General features: G+C 44.6%; 1 long non-coding RNA gene across 1 annotated transcript; it reads right to left on the reverse strand.

Moving 5' to 3' along the window:
- Positions 1 to 223: 223 nt before the first annotated feature.
- LOC125696938 (uncharacterized) lies at positions 224 to 3007 on the reverse strand. Its single transcript, XR_007378614.1, has 3 exons — positions 2671 to 3007; positions 1902 to 1979; positions 224 to 1369 (listed from the first exon to the last, which is right to left on the reverse strand). It is a non-coding gene; the product is annotated as an uncharacterized LOC125696938 (long non-coding RNA).
- Positions 3008 to 14962: the final 11955 nt, after the last annotated feature.

Here is a 14962-nt window from a genome sequence, read left to right on the forward strand (position 1 = left end):
AGCTCCCCACTTCTAAAAAAACTCTCTTGTTCCTTCTACTCCCTTTTCCAAGGAAGAATACTTCAGAAAGGCACAAGAAACAAGACTCACGAGATCGACTAGTAGATGTAATCAATGCATCTAGTAAATTTCTAAGTATAAGCTTCATAAAATTAAAATAACTAAATAGTGAAAGGAATAAAAAATCCAAAAAACACAGACTGAATCTGGCACTGTACCTGTACTCGGCACTGGTGAGGTTGCACCTCAAGTACTGTGTTAATGTTTGGGCCCCTCGTTACAAGAAAGGCACAGAGGCCCCAAAGCGTATCCAGAGAAGGGCAACAGAGCTGACAGGAAAGAGGGGCAGCCGAGGGAGCGGGGATTGCTCAGTCTGGAGACGATGGGGCTCAGGGGAGACCTTGTTGCTCTCTACAATGACCTAAAAGGAACGGTAAGGTGGGGACTGGTCTCTTCTCACAGTTAACAGCGATAGGATGAGAGGGAATGGCCTCAAGTTGAGCCAGGGGAGGTTCAGGTTAAATATTAGAAAATATTTCCTCTCAGAAGGAGCGGCGAGAAACAGATGGCCCAGGCAGGCGGTGGAGTCACCGTCTCTAGAATTTTTCAAGAAAAAGGTAGATGTGGCACTGAGCAACATCGTCTAAGGTGGTCACAGATACAGGCTGACGGTTAGGCTAGATGATCTCAGTGGTCTCTCCAACCTTTATGATGTAATAATTCTATGAAAAGCATGTGAAAAATGGTCAAATTTGTTCTCCCGGTACCTTTTACCCTTTAGAGTTTGCATGACAGCTTCCAGGGAAGTTGTATCTGAAGAATTTATAAGCACTTCATCCTGACAATTACAACTCAGTGGCTGAGATACTCAATTGGAAAATGCTGCATTCTTTCTGGCAGTCAGTGGGTAACAATAAGAAAGTGGTGTCACAGAGTTTAGAAAATGTTCAGGCACAGCATTTACTTTGAGCATTGACTTTGTACATGAATATTTGGGGAACTCTCCACAGAGTTCAACAGGAGACACTATAAAACAAGTGTTGCATAAATCAAACAAGAACCTAGTTCTTGTGTTTAGCAGAGAGAAGGGGCAATTTATACATAGAACTATATGGAAAGATTTGTATTACCTGGCATATACACTGCAAATCTCTAAATAAAAAACATTATTGAATCCAGTCACTCTGGGTAGAAAGTTCTGGGTCATTTTCCGATGCAGACAGATAGCAGTTTATATGAATGAGATGACAGATTCCACTACCCAGTGAGTGCGGCTTCAATGCTGGAAAAGGATATTGATGCTCCTGCTCTGTACGGTGGTTAGAACATCCATCTCCGGGAAGCAGACGGCAAACAGAGAGAAATAGCGCTGAAAGATTAGAAAAATAATTAGTGTTTGTGGGGAACAGAATAATTATTTCCCTTAAAATATATCCACGTAAATATTTTAATAACACCAAAAAATAGAAGTGGAAAGCACAAGTTGAAAAGGTTTTCACAGCCGAAGCACACAGTGTTGAATATCTTATTCACTCCTAGTCTCACTCGATGGAGATCATAATTATTATCAAGTTAGTACGAAACCTGACAAATGAGCTTGACTTCAGGGCAGAGTGCTTCTTTGCAGCTGTTCTCCTTCCAGAACACTTAATAAATGCTGTGTATTTAATCAAACTGGGATTGCTCAGAGTCTCAATGTTGCTTGAAAAAAAAAAACATAAAGGTAGATAGCACCTTAACGGAGTACCAAGTGTAGGGGAACTGTAATCAAGTTGTTAAATTTCTTAGGAAGAGTAGTATATTGATTTTCTCTCTTGGATCAATCCAATTACAATTCTATTATTAACACCTTCATGGGCTTTTTAACAATCATGTAAAAAAACAGAACTCGGAGAAATTACCTGAGGATGCTTTCCTTCCCTTCCAGACACACCATTAGAACTGCTCAAATGAGAGCAGCTCTCATCTGCAGAACACTTCTGTATGGAAGAAAGAAAAAAAATACCTTCAAATGAGGAAGGTAAAAATGTCATGAAGCTAGGCAGAAGTTTGTAAAACCCATAACTTTGCAAACAATTACAATTTTGTTAATTCAGCAGTTTCAAATGATATCCTGTCACAGAACATTTGTAATCAATCCGCATGTGAAATATACTAATGTATGCAGTTTTAGAATCTTTGTCCTCTGCAGCGAATCCAAATCAAGTAGTATGAGAAGCCGCTTGATTTTGTGTTTCTCAAATACTACCCATTAAAAAAAAAAAATGTTGACAAGTTATAGGTAACAACTCAAAAGCTGGCAAGGTGGCTTTAGAGGGACACACAAATACACTCTTAAAATCTATGCACTTCCAGATGAGAAAAGATGCTGCAACCATGCAGACGAAATCGCTGCTTAGAAAGAACATGTAAAACATGCACTACATACACTTCAGAGCAAACAGTTTGAACCTCAGACATATAAAAAGAATCTAACAGCACAAACATGGTTTGGTTGTTGTTTTTTTTTTTCTGTGGAACTGCCTATTCTAACCGCAAAGATTCTCTTCAGCAGTAGATGCTGTTCCAGAGCTCATCGATTTCTCACCATATAAAATAGGTTTTTTTCCCCCCAATATACATGCAATTTACATTGATCTACACTCAGTTTCATCTGAGTAATTATATTACCAAATCAATTCTGCAGTTCTTCACAGCTGATCTTCACCACTGCTGCGTGGAAGAACTTCACGTTATCACTAAACATTGTCACCGCATTGTTCATCCCCATTTCCATTTTCTTATGTATATTTTCAAATCGCGTGGATGATCCAGTGGAACTCTCCTGGTGACCTCTCTTCTGCATCAAAATCCATCCGTCATCCTCCGCTTCCCACTTTCTTGGCCAGTTATTAGGCCACATGGAAACTATTCTGTGTTGTGACCATTTAATTTTTTCATAGACAAACTCCAGTACAGAGAACATAACTTCTCTGGAAAGCCTTTATCCTCCTAGAAGCTATTTCATGTGCTGACCATCAACTGTTTCTGTTTATGCGTTTCGGAAAGGTTTAGCAGAAACTTCGAACCATTTCTTGAATGCTTTTGACCAGCCTTAGAGTACTCTGTTTAGTCTGCCACAGTTCTCAGTCCGCCCTGCATTCCTTGTTAGGAACTGCATCTCTCTGAATGATCCTTCCTAACTCTAGTAACTACCTTTCCTTTGCAGAGCAGCCACGCTGGCATCCTTTTGCCCTCTGCTGCTGTGTCCTCATCCCACTGGGAGCCCGTTCTTGCTCCCCGGAAGAATTCAGTTCTTTTAGTGGCCCACTTTAGCTTCTATTTAGTAGGCCTCCTTGTGTTCTGAGTTGTTCTTTTTGAAGTTAAGTACAATTGTTGAGGATTTTTTGGCCTTTCTTGATCCTGTGGGGGAGCGGAATGGAAGTACATTGCAGTCACTGTCACAGAGCAGTGATTCCATTGTGAGATTTTGAACCAGATCCTGCGCATCACTCAGTGCACAAACAAGCTGTCACTCAGGGCTGGCTGTTCAGGGAACTGATCTCAGCCCCTTCCGCTGTGCTGCTCAGTTGTTCATTCTGCTCAGATGTAGAAGTGTGGCTCTGTCGGAGAATCTGTGCGCGGTTCTGTCAGAAATGGAACCAAGGGAACCAAGTTGTTTCCTTTAAGAAATCAGGCATTTAATAAATACGGTTCAGTAGCAAGGTTGCTGAAAAACCTAGCATTCGTGGAAACGTTTGTTCAGCGAACATCCTAGCAGATACTTTTTGCTTTGGAATTCAAAGCCTGACTGCACTCCAGATGGAAACCCCCAAACCTCAGCATAGGCACAGGCAGCATCAGCCAAGATTTGGCATGACAAGGGAAAACATTTCTTCTATGCAAGTGCAATAAGCACCTTTGATCTGGCAGAGGAAACACAGCCAACAGACCTTCTCTGAAACCCGGAGACAGATTAATCACAAATCCACTGTAGCACAAAAAAAAGTTAACCCTTACACACAAAAGTCCCCTTAGGCAGAATTTTCCTCCCTTCCTTTAACCTCTCGTGAAAGACAGAACTGTGAAGTTTGCTAGAGACTTCCAAATCTCTCTGCATTTTGCATGGCAGATTGTCAGGCCTGGCCAAGGGGAGCAACGCCGTAAGTCCTTGAGACACAGAGATGCACAAACAGTCCTGCTGGTATGCGCAGGTTTGAAGATCTCTGCGTGCGATTTCACTGTACTTCTTTGAGAGTCTAAGAACTTCTGAAGAGATCTGTGCATGCTTCTTGTTTTACAACGCTGTTCTTATTCACTTGTCTGCCCCGACGATGCTTTGGAAAATGGTTGAACTGAGGGTTTCCCTACAAACCCTGTCTCCTTATCACCTTTTATCTGGTACTTACAACTGTGCTGTTCCATGCCTTCCACACCGTGTGAGACAGAGCACCATCTGTCTAGTGCACAGGGCTACAACAAAATGTTAGGATGTTCATTCTCTTTAAATTAAGAGCTGGACTGTTTCTACGAGCAGAAACCTTCAGTTAAAATATGGCATTTGGTGCAACTGCCCAAAGATTCCGATCTACTGAAAAACTTCCTGCAGTGGGATTCACACATGTGACACACTGACAATTGTGAAATTCTTTTAAAATCAGTTTCTGTCTGTCATACCTATGTAGTTACAAAATAACAAAGGGATAATAAAGCTCAATTGTATATTCACAGTTTGAGATTTCTATTGACAGATCTTCACACTGAATGCTGCTGCAAGAAAGTGTGATTATGTAGCACTCTGTTAAAAGAACTGAAAACCTCTCCTTTGTTGCAACTCTCTTACACACCATTTCTATCATTTGGAATCTTTTAAGGGATGTGTCAAAGTTGACAGGCCCAAATTTGGCCTCCTCTCGCTAAATTATATTTGTAGATTTAGAATATCTTCCCTGCAGGAAAAAAATCCCAGCAGTTGGCCTCTCCAGAACAAGGCCTAACTTCTTCAGCTAACTCCAGGTCAGGCGAGGTGCCAGTCAAGAATCTACCCTCTTGTCCTGCAAAATGCATGCCTCTGCTCACATGCTCCACCATCCCTCCCGTTATAACTTACCCTGTAAATTGGTTTGGGGCTGGAAAATCGCTCTTATTCATTTGCCTATGGGTCAGACGATTTTATTAGTTCGGCTCGTTGCCTGTAGCCTTCCGCTATGCTACAGAGAGCTCTGTCGTATCACAGCCACGAGAGTGCTCTACCAAAGCTTTGTACAAAACTTCTGTGTTCTCCTCTGTCACACATCACGTTACATGGGATTAACAGTTGAAGCTGGTTTCAGTTACTGGATTGTTCTCTAATCTGAAAATAGGGTTGATAACATTTCCCAGAAGAATAAGAACTTTTTGCGACCTGAAATTAATCGCTAGGGTACCTTTAAAAAAGCTGCATTGCTTACCTTACTCTTGTGCTCACAATACAACCCAGCAGAAATCCAGAAAGAACTCATTTGAATTGTATGTGCCTAGAGTAGGCCATCAGACAATAAGTGCACTTTGTCTAGACATTTTTTTCTGTATACAGAATATAAACATTTTGATCCATGCATCCTAAGGTAATGTCTTTGAACTTCTAGTCAGTCTTAACCACATTTCATTCATTCAACATAGGAGTGTTTCATAAGAACTCTAAGGGACAGACTAGGGGCATCTTCTCTGATCCGTCTCCCTTTTCCCCAGTACTTCTGGAAACTTTAACAGGGTAAGAAATGGCGATTTGGAGGTCCTGGATACGTTATGCTCCTAATCATGTCAAGCAAGTGCAGAAGTTAGCGCTACTTGGCAGTCCTCTGGATTCTTGGGAAAGAAAAGGCAACGTTCATCTCTTCCTTCTCCTTGCATTCGTCTTACCCCAAATTATTTTACATCATCAGATTCTGGCAAAGCACTAACAACAACAGAAATCTATATATACTTATTGCAGTTAGCAAGTAGCATACGTGATCCTTCTGCACTAAACTGTAAATGCATTGCCCTTTACTTGACAGGGGGCAGGCCATACAAAGTCAGGAAAAAAATGTCTAAAAATACATTTCCCACGCTGAGACTGTGCATCCACGGCTTGTTTCCTTCCCTCACCCAGTGCGAATGGTGCGTCTTGGCTGCAGTAGTTGTTGTTTTATTGTTATTGTTGTATCTTGGAACTTTTCAGAACATTAGGGAGGCTTTCTAAAGCAAGATTAATAGAACTTAAGCATTTTAAAAAAAGCATTTTGCCCAAACCACAAGAAAAAGTTGACATCAATAACCCTTTTTGTGCATCGTCAGCATCCCAGTGTCTCCCTAAATTAGATCTACTTTAGGTATTTTTTTTTTTAATTCTCAAAACACTATTTCTTAGTGCCAAAGTAAACTGCAAAATGACAAGGAACCCCTAGGAACCTACATTTCCCCTTGAGACCGTATGTCTAAATCACAGTGCATTTTAAACTCCAGTCAAGGAAGTTTTTTTCCTCAGCCACAAGACAGACACACAGCAATGCATAATCGGCCATTCTCTGTCAGCACCCAGGGGTCTTATCTCTTGAAGATTTTGTTTGTTTTCTATGGCAAGTAGGAGAACATTTCCCTCATGCCAGCACAGAGGTTCCCTTCTGCACACAGACCTGGCCATGCACTTACCTGATAAAGTTCAGTATGGTCTTCTACTCATTTCCCACTGGTAACAGGAACTGCATATTCCAGGAGATACGCATTTCTTTCCTGTTTACGCTCATCTTCCTTGGCCACTATTTTTACATCTAGATTAGGTTAATGTTTTGCCTCAGCAACAGCAGTGTATCCTGCACAAGAGGAATCTTTGTAACAAAGCTCACCTGGCTCAGCCCCGGGACTGCAGAGCTGTGGGGTGTACACAGATTATAGTTTATTACACTTAAATTTAAATACTAAGATTGCAATTGTCTCTCCCTTCCTCTCGAAATATACATTGCTGAACAAATAGTTTATATCAGGAAAATAGCCATCTACCTTTTCACATTTATGACAACGAATGATAGCTATAGACTTTATCAAATAACCGACTCCCTCTCCTAAAAACATGCCTAGATTTGACCTAAGGTAGGTAAAGAAGATGTCAAAAACTCTATCAGAATAGACGGTATTTTTACTGAAGAGTTGCCATTCATTGTTGATCGAGGTAATTGTGTTACTCAGAGGCTGTGCACATGGCATAAAAACTTCTGTCCCGGAGGAAACGCGGCGGTCATTTAATAGTGCTCAGCAATCTCACCAAACAGCTTAGGGCAGGAAGGAAGGGAACACCGTATTAAATTAAAACTGCACAAAGCAAAATTTAGGGGGAAAACAGGCTGTAAGAGCCATCAGAATTGGAAAGAAAAGAGGCCTCGCTTTCAGTCTGTCTTCTGAAGGATGGCACCTCAAGCAGCGAAGCGCCCATTAGCACCACGCCAGGCTACTGATTCAGTATTACCTGAGAAGGAAGAAGGCCACCTGCCGAAGAATGTGCATAATCTGAGCTAAAAATGAATTGCTTTCATTGTGAAATGCAGAGTTTTCCTAGCAGGGTTTCCCCAGGAGCGCACCGTAGCCAAAATAATAGTTTGCACTTCACCTCCAAAGAATTTCACACGGGTCAGCCTCTAGAGCCAAACGAATGCATTATTTAGCAAGTTTACCAATGTACTGCTGAATATTTCATTGATCTTGGTTTTACAGCCATTTCTGTTCACGCTAAAAGGAAGCATCGCTGAATGCCATTTTTACTGCTGTCTGCAGAGGAAAGTACGGCTGCCAGAGATGGAATGCCTCGTTGTCCTTGAATTTTAACAGCTTGTAATTTCTTTGGGTGCCTTATTAAAAGTTGCATGGTGCCATCTAGTTCATGTTCAAAAATACGGTCGCTACGCACCCATATTTATTTCTTAGCAGGACAATCCAGCTTCCCCGAGTGCATGCTAAATGATGGGTAATATCCAAACTGAGGAGTAGAGATTTAATGACTCCCCTTTGACAAGTAAATACTAGTAAGCACTTACAAAAGTACCTCATTCTGTTAAGCCTTCTCAGGCAGCAGCTTCTAATGCTCTTACATATCATTCTCACCTCAGAGCCCACGCATCCACCGATACACTTTCATGGGTGTCTGCAGCAAGACAGAACATTTCAGAGGAGCAGCAGCATCACTGTGCAGAGCTTGTATGTATTTGCTCTGCAGTTAAGGCCGAGACTGACTGTCCGTCATAAACCTAATAAACATAGACCCTTCAAGAGACAGGACTCAAAATCCAAAACCTGCTGAAGTGTTGAATGCTCTCCCAGTGTTTTTTTCCTTCACGACTTAATCTAAGACGCAGTTCTAAAATCTTCTGTGAGGCTGAATTATAGGGGGTTTAGCTTAGGGCAGCTCGGAAACATGATGCCACCAAATGACTGTGAGAAATCTGTGTTGTTAGCAGAGGAAAGCTCGTACGCTTGCTTGTCCTCAGAGGAATGCTAAGACTTAATGATTTCAGCTGAAGGTACAAAGGTTTTTTCAGACTTGTTTCTAAGGGCACAAGCAGCATCTTACAGGCTGGAGTAATAAGCATTGCCTCGGGAGAGTCACTGCTTCTGACTTCCCCGGGCTTTACTTTATATGCAGAAGTTTACAACGAGTCAAAATACCTTCAGAATATAACAAGTACAGCCGGCATGTACCTGCAGCGTCTGAGGAAAAAAGTCTTCAATGAAAAGCAGGTTGTCAGTCGTTTGTAGGTTCGCGTGGGTCCTGAATAAGCGGACACCATTAAGAACTCCTTTTCGTGTAGACACTGCAATATTTGTAACTGATCACAGGTGAGAGGTGTCACTCTCTGCCAGGCAACAATTCCTGAACTTTTAGTAACTGTTTAGCTCAACGCTAGGTACATCTCTGAGACCTTAACTCTCGTACCTCCACGAAAAGAGACGTAAGCTTTTTAAATCATTTTTTTTTCTTTAGGAATATAAGGTGACAGGAAGCCTTTCTCTCAATCACGTGGGAATGTCACTCACTCCAGCCTTCTTAGCGATCACACGATGAACCACGAAAAGATGCACTTTAAATTTCTCGTTAGACAAACAGCATACTGCATGTAGTCTTCATTAAGATCGCATATGTCACCGATTATGCAAGCGTCATTAAGCAGTGAGTGAATACACCCACAGTCACAACTCTCTTTTGCCAATATCATGCAATTAAAGCGTGCGTATAGGAAGAAAAACAATGATCTGACGCTGTAGCACAGATGTAGATGGAGATGTGCACGTGCAAGATGAGTCCGCACCCCTTCTGCACGCTGTCACCGCGTTGTTGGGGCGGACCGCTGACTGCCAAGGATAAAAACTGAGGGTTGCTTCGGGGCTCTGGTTCAGGATAAAGTAGCTGGCTCGTCAGCCAGTGGGAACCCATCCCAGACCTCCCCTGTTCTCCTCAGTACGGAGCTATCTGCACAAGCTGAAGGAGGATGCCATAAGATCACATCTCTTTTTCATCCCGCATTAGCACACAAAGGCCCACAGGTCCCCTTCTGTACCTTCCGGACAGTTTGCCCATTCTGTTTTATTCACCACAGATTTCAGCATCTTTAAATAACCCGATGATTTGCAGGCATGAAGAGGTTTAGGAGGAACCCACCGGCAAGTTCTTTGGGCCTCTCGGTCAGATTTTATAGCCTGGGACCTCTTTCCTTTGAGCAGATGCGCCCATTCACGGACAGTGAATGGGACACGTGTGAAGAATTCATTTAGAAGCCAAGGAGCTGTATGTGCTAGGAACCAATCGGCATAGTTTACAGCTACGTGAACCGGAAGTGAGAAAGCACTTGTTTCTGTTCAGAGCAGCGGCCTATAATTGCTCACAAAACATACTATTGGGAAAGTCTATACAGAATAGCCATGTCCTCAACCGGAGAGACCAGAGATCTCACCAAAAGCGTTCCTACCCATTGATGTGACACGTGAACGTAATCCCGAGCAATGCTGTAAAGAACCGTTCGTAAAGCTCCTCTTCGTATTTCACTACCAGGCAATTTTCTTTGTGCATCGTTAACCCACGTGGGGTCATTTGTCACATCGCTACATGTGACATGTAAACATTTTACATGTTTAACAAACTTTTTTTCTTTTTTTTTTTCTTTTTTCTTTTTCCTTTTTGCTTTTTTTTTTTTTTTTTTTTTTTTTTTTTTTTTTTTTTGGACGAGGGTAGAGGGAACGTGGAGCAGACACCACGCAGAGAGGGGCTCTGGAAGCTGTTAAGGCTGGGGATGTTCTTTGGAAGGGTGTCGCATGAGATGCAAAGTGATCCGTTTGAACCGTTAGGCACAGTTATTTAACTTATTAGTGAATCCCACTACGAGGTGAGGAGAAGCGCTTAACGAACTTTAACTAAAAGTGCGGTTTAAGTCCCTAGTTCAGATCTGGAGAGCACGTGTCTAACTGTCAGCGTCCCCGGCCGGCCCTAACGAGCCACACCGGCGCTAACGAGGCAACGACTCCCAGGTGCCGCGGGGCCGCAGCTGCCCGGGCACAGCTGCGCCTCGTCCGCAGCGCGGGGCGGGTCCTCCCCAAAGCCTCTTAAGCTCCGCCGGAGGCCGCTGGGAGCCACGAGGGTGCTCCGCAGGCACACTACTCGCGGGAGCAACGCGGCGGGCTCCGTTCCGGTATCCTGTCCTTGCGCTGCTGGCGCTAGAAAGCCCCGCGATGGGCTGTTTTTAGAAGGAGGCCTTGGGATTCTGTGTAACGTTCTCCGTGTGTTGTTTCGTTTCAGGCTCTGGTGAGATGTCTCTCGGTGAAGATCAGCCCGAACCGGTGAGTCGTTCTGGTGGCAATGGGATCGCGGAGGCGGCTAGCGCTCGGGAACCGTTCAGGTCCGTCCGCCCTCCGAGGCAGGAGGCCGCCGGGCTCTCGCGGCGCTCCGTTCGGGAGCCGGCGCGGGGCCACCGCCGGGATCCTCCGGGCTCCTCCGGCTTCTCGGAGCCGGTGTAACGTCGCAGCCCGGCTGTCGTCGCGTTCTTGGAGCGGGCTGCCGCTTAGTTCCCGGAGTCCTAGCGCGGTCCTGGGTGCTCTCAGCCCTTCCGGGCATTTTTTGTGGGGGCTTCGGTTCCTTCTGATTTCATCGGTGGGAGCGAACGGGACGGGGGCGTATTCTTCCAGTCTCCCAGCCGCTGGGAGTAAGAAGCGACGCAAAAGGCTGCTGAAACAAGTTTTCTCCTGTTGCAGGCTGAGCGAAAGCTGCAGCAGAGGCTGTCGTCGTCCCGAACCGGTGAGATAGTCGAAGCGGTGAGTAGTTTGGGGGTCACTGGTAAGTTAGCTGTTGTTGGGGTTGCGTAGAGCCGCTACTCGGCCGCTCCTGTTTCTTCGGGATCAGCACGGCGCCGCCGACGGGCTCCACGTGGCCGCATTAGAAGGGCCGGCGCGGGGCGCCGCCGAAGGGTTTTGCGGGTGTTTCAACCCCTTCTGCTTCCAGCGGTGGGCTCGAGCAGAATGGGACCACACTTTCCCTGCCCCTTATTTGTAACTTCAGGCGTGTGATTTCATTCCCATTACAGAGATGCGGTGGGACAGCTTGGATGACTGGAATGCTGTTGTGGATGGCTGAGTTCCTTATAGGAGAGACAGACGGGTGAGCTGGTCTTCCGGTGAGAGAACTAGATCATACTGAGCCCACCCCCTGCACCCCCTTGGAGGCTGTTCATGGAGCTCTTTCCACAGGGTTCAGGGCCAGAGTGGGGATTCTGCTGTGAGAGCCTATGGAATGAGGTAAGCAGTGTCCTTTTGTCCCTGACCTGTGTGTGTTGCCCCCGGGCTGGAGTTTTTGGCTGGGTGCAGGGTCAGAAGACACAAGTGCTTCTTGAGGTGCATCTCTATTTCTTGATTTCAGCTCTAAAGGTGTGTGGCAGGCCTGCTTCTGGAGGAATGAAATTTCCTGAGGGAGAGGTGAGAAGAGCAGCCTGCAGGGCTCCAGCGACTGTTACCTGGGGGAGCTTGGGGTCTTGGTGCTGTTTATTGTAGCGTTGTTTCCATTAGTGAGGTCCATTGCCCCTGAGGTGCGTTTGTCCCTCAGGTCCTGGCGCAGCCAGTGTCCTGAGAGGAAAGTCCTTCGTCCTGGGCTGGGAGCTGTACTGCAAACGTGGAAGAAGCAGAGTAGATTGCCCAGGTAGGCACTGTTTGTAGTAGTGTGTTCTGGAGGTGGTCCTTGGCTAGATCGCCAGTGCCCTTGGTGAGTGTATGTTGTTCTTCCTTGGCCCCGGAGTCCCTGTTTGGATCCCGTAGAGGGGGTGGCTTTTGCTACTGCACAAACTGCTCTTGTGCAGCAGCATGACTGTAGGTTGCCGAGAGAAATGGGGAACGAGAGTTCAAAGGGGGGCAGAGAGTGGGTCCCCAGGGCAGTGCCTGCTGTAAGTCCTTCATGAAGTGTTTTGAAAAATTGGAAGAGAAATTCTAGAACGAGGGATAAATATAAACAGAGAATGGTTAGATATTGTGGTGTTGTATGGCCCAAACCAGCAATTGCAGGGAGGAGAAGTATGTTGGCAGAAATGTGTCTGAGACCGCTGACAGAGTGAAGGGTAGCTGCTCAGATCAGCCCCTTTATCAGCCTCCCTGAACTGAGCTCTGTGATTAGCACTGATACTGAAAACAAGAAGTTCTGCCAGCTTAAGAAAGAATTGGAACAATGCAAAAGGGCCATCACAAATTCTCCTTTTCCTAACTCAAACTCCACTAACTCAATATAACAAACAACATACTGCATACTCTTCTAAGCTATTAGACCCTATATCTTAAGGATGACCTGAAGGTATCCAGGTGGTAGTAGCAATTACCTTATTGGTTGAAGAGAGTATGTTTGTAACCTCTGGGGGTGTGAGGAGCGGATTTTGGGGGATGTGGGGGGGGCGGTTGGGGAAAAATGAACGGGGGAGGGAATCTGCTTCTCCACCTCATTGAAACGCACGGTGCCAAACCCTCCCCTGTGGAGTTGGAGTGGGCACAGAGTAATTGGCCCAACTTTGAGGGAGCTGCAGATCATATAAATTTTCTCCAAGTAAGCTTTTATGGGGGAGGAAAAGGGAGGAAAAAAACCAATCATTTGTGCAGTTCTAGGAGCTGCTGTTAGTGCTGCTGTAGAAATCTGTAGCGAACAGCCTGTGGCAGAAATGAAACTGTTATTCCATCCTTAAAGAAAGTGGTTACATACTTGCAAGACCAATTAGAAGATACTAGGGGACAGTCAGAAAAAGAGGAACACTTAAAAGCCCTCCTTCAGCCAGTCCTTAGAGAGCGGTTAGTAAATGAGAGGGAGACTAATGCTGGTTTTCCAGGTAGAGACTTTCCTCCAGGAGAAAATTTGGAGGCTGCGAGAGCCTAAAAAGAGAAACTGGGGAAAACCCGGCGACCCTTCTTTGCCCTCCGATAGGAACTGGGCACTTGTATGGAGAGAGCAAAGGTGGGTACTCTGATTTACTACACTTGCAGTGTAGCATAAAATTGTCACTGATGGATTTCACCCATCTTCCAACTTTGGTTCATTGGGGAGTGGGCAAGTGGGGTTTCTTTTTTGTTGTTTTCTCCTTCAGTTATGCTTTCTCTAACTGTGGTTCCTCTGGAACTGGGAAGTTCCCTCTTTTGTTTTCCAGGTGCTAACAAATGTGGATCCTGCTGCTGTGCCCATGTATTACCTTCATCACCTTGCTGCTTTCTTTGGGATCCCTGTGGTATCATTATCGTTGCCGTTTCAGACAGGTATCTTCCTCTTTTTTGTGTGTGTAATTGGTTTTGTTGACCCTATTTATATTCCACGGCTTGTCACGGTCCCATGCCTGTATTGAGCTTAGCGAACGTGTGGGACCGAAGTCTAATTCTGACAGAGGCTTAACCCTTTTGACTGCAGTTGTGCCCAGTATTGGAATATATTGAGGAAACAAATGGGGCCAGGGTAGTACTAGCAGACTCCTGCAACTCTAAGGAGATGCTGGCCAAAGACTGAAAATAGGGTGTCAGATGTAACAAGCGGTCTACGTGCATTATGGCACCCCTGCAGTCTTCCCTGTTAGCACTGTGAACCAATTGGTGTATTATCTGAATGGGGGAGAGTTAATGTAAAAGACCAGCAGTTACTGGTAGATGCTCTCGTCTCAACTTGAAGTAATATCTTTATTGTAGAATGTAAAGAAAACACTTTTCTTGCTTAAAATTCAAAGGCGATTTGGGAGAATGCAATCCAAGGTGAAAGATTATTTCCATCTCAGTGGCATGTAAGTAATTGTACTTGCGATCTGGTCAATAACTTTGCATATTGTTAGAAAAAGAGCTGTGGCAATGTTTTGTTATATGCTGTATACCTAATCTTTGCGCAGGGACTGAAGAACAATGGTGTTAAGCCCTACTCTTTCGAACGCAGAGTATGGACCCAACGGAACAGAATCAAATGGCAATCTACTGCCATTAGTTCACGTGTTGTATGGGAACAGCGAGGACTTATTTGTGAGAGTAACACCATTGAGACTCAGGGCACCTGTCTTGACCTGTTTTGATTTTTGCTAGCATTATGGGATGTGACTTTGCCATTCCATCTTGGGAAGTGTTTAGTTCTGATTACATCGTAACAGTTGTTTTTCTGCAGATGTATGGTAATCCAAGACTTGCCACCTACCCCAATTTGAAATAATTTCACTGTGGTGAAGAAATTATTGCAACGTGACAATCTGTACCAACTGCTGGACTGCATTCAAGGTAATAGACAATTTTTTTTTTTCTTTTTGCTGTTAACCACGATGCAGAAGAGAGACACTGTGTTTTGAAAAGGGTGAAGAAGGATGGAGAACACCATTGGTGGGAAATGCTCTTTAGACAGTCACTAAAAGCAAGATGAGTTTTGAAATCTGTTCTTCACCCAGTTATGATCTTATTAAGCCTAGCAGTGAGGTAATGTTTGCTTGTAATCATATAATAT

The sequence above is a fragment of the Lagopus muta genome, chromosome 8 (genome assembly GCF_023343835.1).
Source record: "Lagopus muta isolate bLagMut1 chromosome 8, bLagMut1 primary, whole genome shotgun sequence".
NCBI lineage: Eukaryota > Metazoa > Chordata > Aves > Galliformes > Phasianidae > Lagopus > Lagopus muta.